This window comes from Polyodon spathula, chromosome 1 (genome assembly GCF_017654505.1).
Source record: "Polyodon spathula isolate WHYD16114869_AA chromosome 1, ASM1765450v1, whole genome shotgun sequence".
Lineage (NCBI taxonomy): Eukaryota > Metazoa > Chordata > Actinopteri > Acipenseriformes > Polyodontidae > Polyodon > Polyodon spathula.
Genome location: NC_054534.1, coordinates 67,920,138 through 67,931,606, shown reverse-complemented (window position 1 = coordinate 67,931,606; position 11,469 = coordinate 67,920,138).

Genomic DNA, 11,469 nt, shown 5'->3' with positions numbered 1-11,469 from the left:
GATTCCCACACTCAGTAATACTGGGACATGACTTTCCCTGGTTGAAATGAAAGGGAAATTGGCTGACCTGATTGCAAGGTAGAATCAGGGAGACGTTAACTGGTAGAGAGCATCCAAAAGTGATTGCCATTAACTGAAAGGCCCAAAATAAGAAAAACAAAGAGCAAGCGTAGACCTTCCCATGGGTTACTGTCCAAACCCATGATCAGATAGTTCAAAAGACAGCATTCATTACACCAGATGGGCTTTTTCAATATATTGTCTTACCCTTTGGTTTACATTGTAGGAACAATTGATTCATTTATAATTTGAAATATTATTTAAGTTGATTAGTTCCAGTATTGAAATATTACTTAAGTTCTGAGAGATTGGGGATTTACTATGAACGCTCTGTAATAAATAACAGCATGCTATACAAATGGAACACTGTGGCAAAGTGGTTGCTGATTAGAAACAGGTGCAGAGGTGATGCAGTGCAGAAATAATCACACGCAATGAAACTGTAATCTGTTTTATAAAGGGATCTTTATTTTGTAATCCTGGCCCGGCGACCAAATAATAAGCTCCGGTTCTACACAGCAATGTGTAAAACCTGGAGAACAGAAACACAGGGATTGCAGCCCAAACAATAAACACACGTTATCCGCCCCACAATACTTGCCATGGTCACCAATCCAGGTGCGTGCAATAGTGCTCATGGTGTGTAACAATTTACTTTTTAGTGACTGTTGTGCAGTGTCTATTTTTTGTGCTGGCCCAAGACAAACACAAATAGTTACTAATAGACACAAACAAATACACAAACCACTCACAAATATATTTTACACAGCTTTCTCCCATTGTCCTTCCAGTCTCTATTACCAAAACCAAGCGAAGGAAAAGATTTACAATACTCCGTCCCCTTTATGTCGTCAAGCATGACCCCTTGGTAAACGAGTGCAGCTGCTACGTCGTTTCCCTTCCGGGTCAATATGTTCCTGCAACGGAGCCTCACTTTTTTCCAGATTGACCGACTTCCCAGCCTAGGGGACAAACTATTTAGCCAGCCCATCCAAAGACTTCCCCTTTCGCTACTTAGCGCCCTCACAGGTCAGGAGGGAGATTTACAACCAAAAACAACACTCCTTGTATTTTTGTCACGAACACGTAGGCTTTTTTTGATGCGCACACACCTTGTGCAAAGGGATCTATACATTGTTCCGTTCCAATTAAATGGCACAAGCTCGTATTGTTTCATCAGCTGCGTGTTCCTTTCCATTATGCAACCCTTTCTTTTGTGATCTTTTAAATAGTAAAATCAGTGAGAAATGATTGAAAGTTTGTCTCTAAACATTGTGTGATTTTCCTGTGTATGAAGTTCTTTGAACCACTGTCTGATAAAACCAGACATTCAGCTTGTACCATTGTTCAAAATTGTATGGCCAAAGCAAACTTCTGCTAAAATTACGCAATAGAATCATATATCACTATTGTTCCAATGCTCAAAAACCACCTGTCGAGGCCTGTAAATTGAACTGTAGCTCTGTTCCGCAATGGCAGCTCAGAATACCACCTGCTGACACCTTGGGTCTGGTGCATGTGTCACACTTGATTTGCTTTGTTCCTGTTTTGACTTTATTCCTGAATAAAGTCTTTTGATTGAAGTTACATGAAGACTGAATTATTATTTTTAAGAAGAAATTGAACCTTGCAACTCACACAAGACAGAAATACAGTCTAACTTCACTATAACAAACTGCCTTTTTTAATGATCCAAGCAACAAGAACTGTTTTTTTCAATGGAAATTAGCCCTATTAGAATGATCACTTTTATAAAATAACCCGGATAAAACGATCTCGGTAGTGCCTGACACTGAACTTGTCATTATTATTCAAATTGACAAACCCTATTATAGTGAACAACCTGATATAACAAACATTTCTCGGGGTCCCAGGGGGGTCCTTTATAATGAAGTTAGACTGTAAATCTTGTGTGATACGCATCAAAGATAACTAATATAATTCCAATTTCAACATAACTTATCTACATATACTTGTCAACAAAAAGCCAGTTTACTTTACAAATCTCTTCATGTGCATACATGAAGGAATCTAACTTACAGTTACTTTTCAAGGTTCATTAAAAAGTTACTTTTTATAACCTGGGCCTATGTGACTCTAAGTAATTATTCAATTAGCTTTCAATGTAACAATATTTAATGTAATTAGGTTTCATGTGTAATGTAACATTTAAGTCCTAGGGCAATGCTTACTCAATAGTTGTCTGGTTGGAACTTAATCCATTGAATTTTCTGATGAAGTACAGTTCACGATGATTCTTCAATCCCCAACTCGATCCACAACACGGTCCTTATGCGTTGTCCTCTTCTTAATTCTTCAACCACAAATGTGGCCTAACAGTCTTTTGGATCCCTTGTGGTCCAGTAGACATAGACGTGTTCTTCTAAACAGTCCCTTTTAATACCCAGCAGGGTATCTCTCTCACCCTAGCAAGCAGTCTCTCGGCTTCTTTCCCCCATGGTCTCTCTCAGGCTGTGGCCACCTCTTCCACGTATAGCATCTGCACCAGTTAGCTTTGTGGTTTTCTTCAGTCAAGGAGTGGCACTTTTGGTCTTTCTGAGTTTGAGAGCAACATGCTCTTTTTGGCTGGGTTTATGTAATCTTTTTCGAGTGGAATTTCATGTTGCACATTCCATATAAGATGATAATTCCGGTCATGAGAGCATTCGCTTTTATAATGATAAAGGCTTTTCCTAAATATAGTTTGTAAATGGTCTGAAAATTCAGAAAACGCTTTTACAGATCTGTGCAGTTTTGTGCACTGATCCTGAGTTAATTCTCCTGGATTTTACAAAGAAGGTTTATTTTACAAATTGTTGCATCTGAGGTTGGCTTGGGGGTTGTGTTGTCACAATTTGTAGAAGGGAAAGAACACCCTGTATTATATCTCAGCAGGAACTTACTTCCAAGGGTACCTAGATATACAATTGTGGAGGAAGAAAGCCTTTCTGTAAAATGAGCTATAGAAACACTGAAGTATTATCTCTAAGGAGAAATCAGGAGTTACCCGATGTTTTTTATCTTTACAACCATTTCATTTTAACACTGAACACAGAGCAGGTTCCAAGTGTAAGTGTGCCAATGCTGATTGATTGTCAAGGCTTCTCTCCCTCTAATCTAGTACCATCCAACCCCATGATTTTGATCTTGGGGTGTGACAATTGGACAATTACAGCTGGTATATAAAATCCAAGTCATGTGCAAGACCATGGTTTGCAAAAGTGTTGGAAATGTTAAAGCCTTTATAGGGAAACAGCTTAGCCGTACCTTTTGCAGTTAGGGAAAAGAGTTTAGCTTAGTAATTCAAGGGGAGATAGGTTTTTGTTTTGCCTTCTGTTTGAAAATAGTTTGGAAATAAAACTTGTGAAAACTTGAACAACTACTTCACAAAGTCTTGTATTTAAAGATTTGCACTGTAAAACATGGCAACTTAACAAACCAGTTAAGTTACAATAATTAATTACTTTGAACATGTTTAAAATTGTTACAGTTACAAATAGTTACTTCTCAGGAACAGTTTACATTTTGCAGAGTTATCTTTTTTGTTTTGGTCAGGTTGAAACTCAAAATGTTCTTTTAAGATCCAGCTATCAAATCTGCTCATTCTCTACTCTGACACCATTTTCTATCTAGATTATAAAAAATGCAAATTCATGTGACTTAGACTGTTGAAGCGCTTTCTGATTTCCATGTTATGTAACTAAATATAGCATGCAATGAGTTACTCCCTGTGGCAAAGTGGTTAGTAGTGTGCAGGTGTAGAGGTGATGCAGTACTCAAACAACGACAATAACACAACAGTTCTTTTGTTGTCACGGTTTGGCACTGTCAAATAATAATGCTGGCAACTATACAACAATGTGTAATTGCACAGCTAAGCAAAACAGGGTTTCAGTCCCGAAATAATAATAATACAATAATACAAGCACGGCTCCACATCCCTTCTCGCAGTGCTCCAGTGCTGGTGGTGAATACACAATTATTGGTGACTAGTGCAGTATCTGGAATTCGGGTTCAATGCTGGCTGGAACAACGACAGCTCCTGGTTGTTAGCCGCCTACTAAATACAAATAAACAGTGGTTAACAAACAAATACAAACACTCATGGTTTAGTTTTTTAAAACCATAACAAAGGAACAGATTGCATCGTCACATCCCCTAAAATACTCTTAGTCACGCCCCTGCAGATAGCTAGTTCAATCTGCCGAACCATCCAGTACGAGGCACACTGTTTCTGTTACACAGCAACCTCACAGGACGGGAGGGAGATTGTTGACTAGGATTAATTCGCTCTCTGTCACACAGCCCAAAACATATTAATGACAAAACACTTGATAGCTTTGTTTCAGGTGTTTATTAAAAGTTCTGTAAATTTAAAATATGTTTAAATAGGTTTAACAAAATAAGCATGTTAAACACTGGACAATCATAACTGAAACACAATTGACCTGGATAGTTTGTGTATGTGAAACCTCTCTGGAACAGAAACTTCCAAAAAATGATTAAGTCTGTTGCATTACCATATTCAGCTGTACAGATGAACTCAGACAACAAGCACTGTAAATCACTTGTCTGTTTTTCCAAAAGTGCATCCTTCTAGAAATTAGTAACTGCAATAATCTAGTAATTAGGCTCTTATGTACCAAAATAGCAACAGAAGAGATTATGCAAATAATCAGAAGGGGCTGTTTTCTAACTTGGGTGTAGTCTGTTGACGAAACTCTTTCTGTTATGGTTGAATAAGGCTGAATACTTAAAAACTTTTTAAATACTTTTTGTATTTCATTTAGTAGTCGCCAATTGATTTTTACCCCATCTTCCTCCCAATTTGAAATAGCCAATTGTATTAGTTTAGGCTCAGCTCACAGCTACCACCCCCACGCTGACTCCGGAGCGGAGAAGACGAACACATGCTGTCCTCTGAAACGTGTCCCCGCCATGCAGCCACCTCAGACAACGGAGGACAATGCAGCTCTAGACAGCTTACAATCAAGCACGCAGGCACCCACCTTGTCTACAGGAATTCCTGGTGCGTGGTGAGCTGAGGACACCTTGGCTGACCTAAGCCCTCCCCAGCCGGGTGACACTCTGCCAATTGTGCGCCGCCCCTTGGGAGCTCTCGTCCACGGTCGTGTAATAGCCTGGAGTTGAACTGGTGATCTCAAGGCTATAGGTCACATCCTGCACTCCATGCGGAGAGCCTTTAGCAGATGCGTCAATTGGGAGCCCATCTCTCTGAATGTTGATTAGAGATAAACCCTCATCAGTGATTTCCTTCTTCCCTGTATCTCCCAGCCTGCTACTGTATGAATTATTCTGTTTTAGTTAACAGTGGGTTCTCTTAGGATTTATAGCAAACACCAGGCATCTGAGCTCTCACTGCCTGACTCTCTGCTCCTGGTTTTCTACCCTATGCTCAAGGCCTCGGGGTGTTGCCAAGCACTCATGTCACTCTATAAGGGATGGTTCACAATTAAAAATCAGTGCCCAACCTCACAGCCTCCTCTTGTGATTAGCAAGCACACCTGCTATGCAGTAATTAGTCAGGAAAGGGCTCAGCCACTGTCTCAAGATGGAACCAAATTGTCACTATGGGGGGAAAGGAGAAAGAAAACTAGGTTAATGTGATACAAGTTGTTTGAGAGTGTACCACAAATCAATGTTATTCCCACAGAGATTATCTACTAAAATATGTTTACTACTCAGTACATTTGGAATATCTGTCTGTACTTTGGATTTTATTTACTTTCTTATGATGGATTGTTGAATGTTCATGTCACACTCTTTATTGCACAATTCTAAGAATGAAAACAAAATCGCTGATGTTTAAAAACTAGAAAAACATACGTAGGTTTATATAAAAAAAAACAGTGGTATATTTCAGGGCTCTTAAATACTTCTGATAAAAAAATGCTTTAAACATGAGGCTCAGTATAAACGCACATCTGCATAAACAGTTGTAATATATATATATATATATATATATATATATATATATATATATATATATATATTAAGACTAAAGGGCTATTCACACCATGGGCCTCATTCACTAAATAGAGGTAAATGGCCAGAACTACTGTGTGGCAGGGGGAAGCAACACAGTGTGCAAAAATGAACCAGCGGTCGCTCTATTCACTAAGCTAATTATATTCACAAATAAAGTGAGCTAAATGATTCATTTGCAAGTTGTCACAGCTCGCGGAATTCAGCAGGCACAACTCAACACACTGACCTCTATTCATCACAGTGTCAGGTGTTTGGAATTTTTTAGACTGTTAGGCTGTTAAGATGTTTCATTTATTTTCTGTATCCAGTCACGGTAGATGTTATTTCTGCTTTTGTTGTATATGGAAATAGCTGATATATGGATCTATTCAGAATAATTCTAATTATATATACCGCATTGCTTCGAATTAACGCCGACTTCGAATAAAAGCCGCTCTCAATAAACGTAAAGGTATTTTTTTCTACCCCTGCTCAAAAAATAAATAAAGAAACTCTGGCTATGTGCATGTGACGCCCCTGAAGAGACTGCAGCCTCAATCCAGCATGTAATACAATCTAATGTACGAACACCTTAGTAAGCAAATTGTGTTTTATGGTACACTCCCGACAGACAACCCAAGATGAACTACTTACAGCACAGCAGAAGCGCGGGCAACTCGCTTGACTAGTAGAGCAAGTGTGCTGACCGCATATTTGGATGGTGCACTGTGCTTGTGGCCACGGAGCTGCATCTCCTGTCCAGTACGCTGCTGCAGATCTCTGGTCTCCAAGGGCAAGCCCTTGGCCGGAGCCTGGCTAACTTGGTTGTGACTTGTAGACAGCTGTGGCTGACACAAGCCAGAGTCCCAAAGCCAGGATAAGGCCGCGCTGCTTGATCAAAGGTGTCTTGATGTCTGGCATTTGTACTGCGGCTAGCTGGACTACACCGCATACTTTCTCCAGGTTCTACCATATTAATGTGGTAGACCCTATCTTGCCTTCTGTAAGAACAAGGGTCCTTGAGGGTGTAATTTCACACCACTAACCTCTGGGTTAGACCGTGTTGTGCGTCCCTCATATGCTGCCGTTCCTTCTCCTTTGCTATACATTATCCCATACCTAATGAAGTGGTGGTCATCTTCGAATTGAATGGGAACTTTGGGTTACTGACCGTAACCCTGGTTCGCTGAAAGAGAAGACGACCATCATCCACTTCGGTCCCTTCGGTCGCCCTCACGGGTTCAATGGAGAAAGAGGAGGATCTTTCTGTGAGTGACGATTTTATTCCCTCGGTGAGCGGGACCGAGTGCGTCATCCTAGGAAAGGGTCTTTCAGCAGCTCTGTTATAGAGAGCTCAGCAATACCTACCCTAAGGGTAGGAATATCCAGTATTCTCTTTCAGGGAACCAGGGTTACGGTAAGTAACCTAATGTTCTCTAAAACTACATTAGACAGCCCTACAACTGAAAAAAAAGCCATGCTTCCTTCTTGTTTAGGATTTGAGAAGTTGTGTTAACTCCAGCTGTGAAAACAGTTGTTCTTATCTAAAAAAACATTTGATGAATCATTTCCATTTCCCGACTTTTAAGGTCAACGATATGCAAATTAGAAAACAAGTAGTTTTGCCAAACTTTCGGATTTGGGAAAACAGTCGCTTTTTGGTATGAAATGATGTCACTAAACACATATTTGATGAATCAGAAACAGTTCTAAATCGTTCTAAATCTATTCCTATTAATGAGTTTTGGAACCAAAACTTTGATGAACAGGGGCCACTGTGTTATGTAAGGGCACTCGAAAGAAAAAGGTAAGTACGGTTTTGAGTTTGTCACAGTGACAGCGACCAATGAGGACAGAGTGAGGAATCAAAAGTTTACAGCTACTCTATCGCTGCTTCTACTCAACAAAGTATAAAATGAACAATGGAGGTGAAGAGTAATGTAAAATACTGTAATAAAAATAAAATGCATATTTTTTATGGTAGGCAATCACATACACGATTTCTGTGAAATTCTTGGTATCGTGAATTTTCCGGGGCCCTACATATAAGACTAGTGTGATCTGTGCTCAATCTGTATCTAGTTATTACCTCCTCCTCACACAGCCCTAGTAATGTATGCGTGATCCGAAATACTCTCTCCCTATTGCTCTCCCGTGCAGCTCTTCTGCTGCTTCTGTGACACCGCATGGTTTCAATAAGTGGTACTTTTAACACACGCAGAGGCACCAAGCAAAGTTAGTGCTCTTAAATGAATATAGTTTGCATAGCAAATACCTCACTTGCGGTATTTTGTAATGTAAGTTGCATATATTTCCATACATTAACATTATTCATTAGATTTAAATGACTCGAACACTTTTTCCACACGCCTGGGTGCTTACCACTGGTTACTGAATACAGCAGGTGTATAAAACACGCAGTAAAGGGGCTGCACGCAAAACATGTTACCGCTGCTGAGTAAATGAGGCCTTATAGAGTTTTTACGCCTGACGTTTCACTGCTATTTTTGTATATCAGTCAAGATAGGGGAACGCTCAAGTATGAAAAAATACCCAAGATACAGTTAATGCTGCAAGACAGGCCATCTGGGCAAACTGTATTGCCATTAGAAGAAAACACATGCAACAGAAGGCTGTGAAGGCTGTGAAGCTGTGCTTCGGGTTAATTTACTGTTTATCTGTTGAAGTACTGTAGATGTAGCCAGTTACAAAAACCATGTCTCAGTAGTATTAACCCTTACACTCAATTTACAACCGACATGCAGACAGGCTGCACAGACCAGGCAAAGAGTCCTTATTGTAGACTGACGTCAACCACTAGTAAATGCAAACCCTCCAACTTCAGTGAGAGGCCTAAACTAACTGTTCCATCATTCAGTGAGGAGCTGTCACTGTAAATTCATTAAAATATCTGTGAGCAAGAGTCAGCTGAGGAGGTGGAACTGATGACAGAGATGACCTGATTGCTCTCCATCGACCAGCAGTCAGTACTGGTTTGTCTTCATCTGTTTTTTGTATAGTTTTATGTGTCTGGCTGCCTGCTTTATAGGTTCACAAACCACCCCCCCCCAAGTCAATTTCAAGCCATCTATGAAGAAAACAATACTCTGGTAAATCTGCTTTAATTCTAGCCTTGTTTCCATGGTAATCTGCCCGTGAAAGAGAAACCTCTATGGACACAGCCTGAATGCGATTCCAAGCCAAGTCTTACAGGAAAATGCGGTTTTGAATAGAAATATTAATATTTAACTACTAATGATGTCACCAGGAAGCTGGTACTTTTTTTTTCCATTGCAGTCATGTAAAAGCATTTTTTTTCTATCTTTCAGTATTCCCAACAAACTTGCCCTTGGTTGTTGCATATAAAAATCCACAATGATGAATGTGCACAGAGTTACAGTTTACCATACTTAAACACACTTCTTTGATCTTCGTCATGTTTGCCATTATTAAACTTTGTGTTGTAATGTACTGTAGACTTTTAAAAGGATAGCATTGTTGAATCTTTAATTAGTTTTAATGTCATGGATCCAGGTCATGACCACACTCGGTCCCTGAGTATAAGGACTCCATTTTAAAGCAAAAGCAAAAGGCACATTTTTCAAAGAGAACAAAAACCATTGCAATGGCATTAATCTTACACAAAACAATTATTGTCCTAGATGTATCTTTCCAGTTTTATACCATTGCATTTGCACTTGCTTTAAAACAGAGACATACAATCATGAGGGTAGTATTAAGTAGCTTGAAATACCATTTCAATTTTTTTTTTGTTTGTTTTTTTTTACATTTTCCTGCAATCGTGCGGAGCAGTTCTGGGTTGGTTGCTCCAATATTGAGCAATTACCATTGTTCAGAGTTGTTGAAATAGTACTAAAGGTAACACAAGGTAAGATAACTTGTTTTCCAAAGGTACATTCAAAGACATTATATATAATGTCAGGAGCCTGGGATTGTCAAGCTTATATAGCTTTCTCAAACCATCAGCCAAGCTGCTATCATGAATACTGAGTCAAGAAGGTGTGCTGTGTAGCCTACTCATTGACTACTTCATTACGAAGCACTTAGGTAGAACTGGCAATTCCATCATATATTTGGCAAATTCATATTCTCATTTTGCTGGATAATAATGTAATTTGCATCAGTTGATGAAAGTAATATAAGTAAATTGCGTGTGTAAATGCATAATAATTTTATCTAATGACATTGTACTACAGTTTATAGAGCATACAACAATAAAAAAAATAAGAATACAAAAAAAGCTGTTTCAAACATTTCCAGCATTGTTCAGACCATGAGAATGATTTTATTCCTTGCAGAAATGAGTCTTTATCTGTTTGGAATTAGTTGCAGAGAGCACAGTGGGCAAGGCACTGATGTACAAGTTTTTAAGCAACCAGAACTTGACTGTCTTACAGTGTTTTCTGGATTGGTGTCAATTATGGATTATTTGCCCGATTTTTGAAAGCCAACAAGTATTATATGTTAGGCACAGTATGATTTACAGGCCCATTAGAATGTGTGTTTAAATGCACACAGCTAGATTTCATCACTTCCTCAGCAGAGCTGTCCATACCCAGGAAATAGAACAAGACAACCCTGCAATCATTCAAACTCTTAATTATCGAAGGGGAAAGCTTAATCATTTAATATGGCAAAGAAGTGTCCTTTTTCCTTTTTGTGATACATTAAAAGTATTATCAATAAATTGATGTGTGAATATGAATTTCAGCAAAAGTAATGCAAGGCTCATGTGAAGGTTGTGCTTGTGACAGCTGGTGCTGCATTATACATATTTGAATGCTCTACAGATTGTCTAATTAAAACAATTTGAGCAATACAGTGATTTGTGCAGGAACCTTTGATTCAAAAGCATTTTTTATTAGGTTTCCTCAAATCCTGCAGCTAAGGTTTGTACTGGAATGTTATGGTTCTCAAAGGAACAGCAGAACTGCGTATTTCAAAGGGTTTCTGTGAACCCTTACAAACCACCACAAGAACATCAAATTTCAAACTTGCTTTCAGTAAACATATTTATTATTTAGGTGCTGAAAGAATTAATGAAAAAAAGGGGGGTTAGCGCCTCAAGGTCATTAACCTGGCTAAGTGTGCACTGTTTTATGGGAAATCAAATGTAAGTTTTCTGAAAATGGCACAAAGCACAGAAGGAGGGGGTAAAGGGAGAAAAATATGGAAATGCTCAAACAAAACCAGAAAAATCAGGAGGAACTGTACAACACCTCATTGTGTTTTTTGAATTATGTGGTTCAAGAAGGCTGTGGTGAACTTTTCCTTTAACAGTTCACCGTTTTTAAGAAGCTGTTAGCTCTTTAATTTGTGCTTTTGCTCACTGAAATCTTGAAGCAATGTTACTGCAGCTGTCTCTCTGAGCTAATATATGTATATAGTGCTATATATATT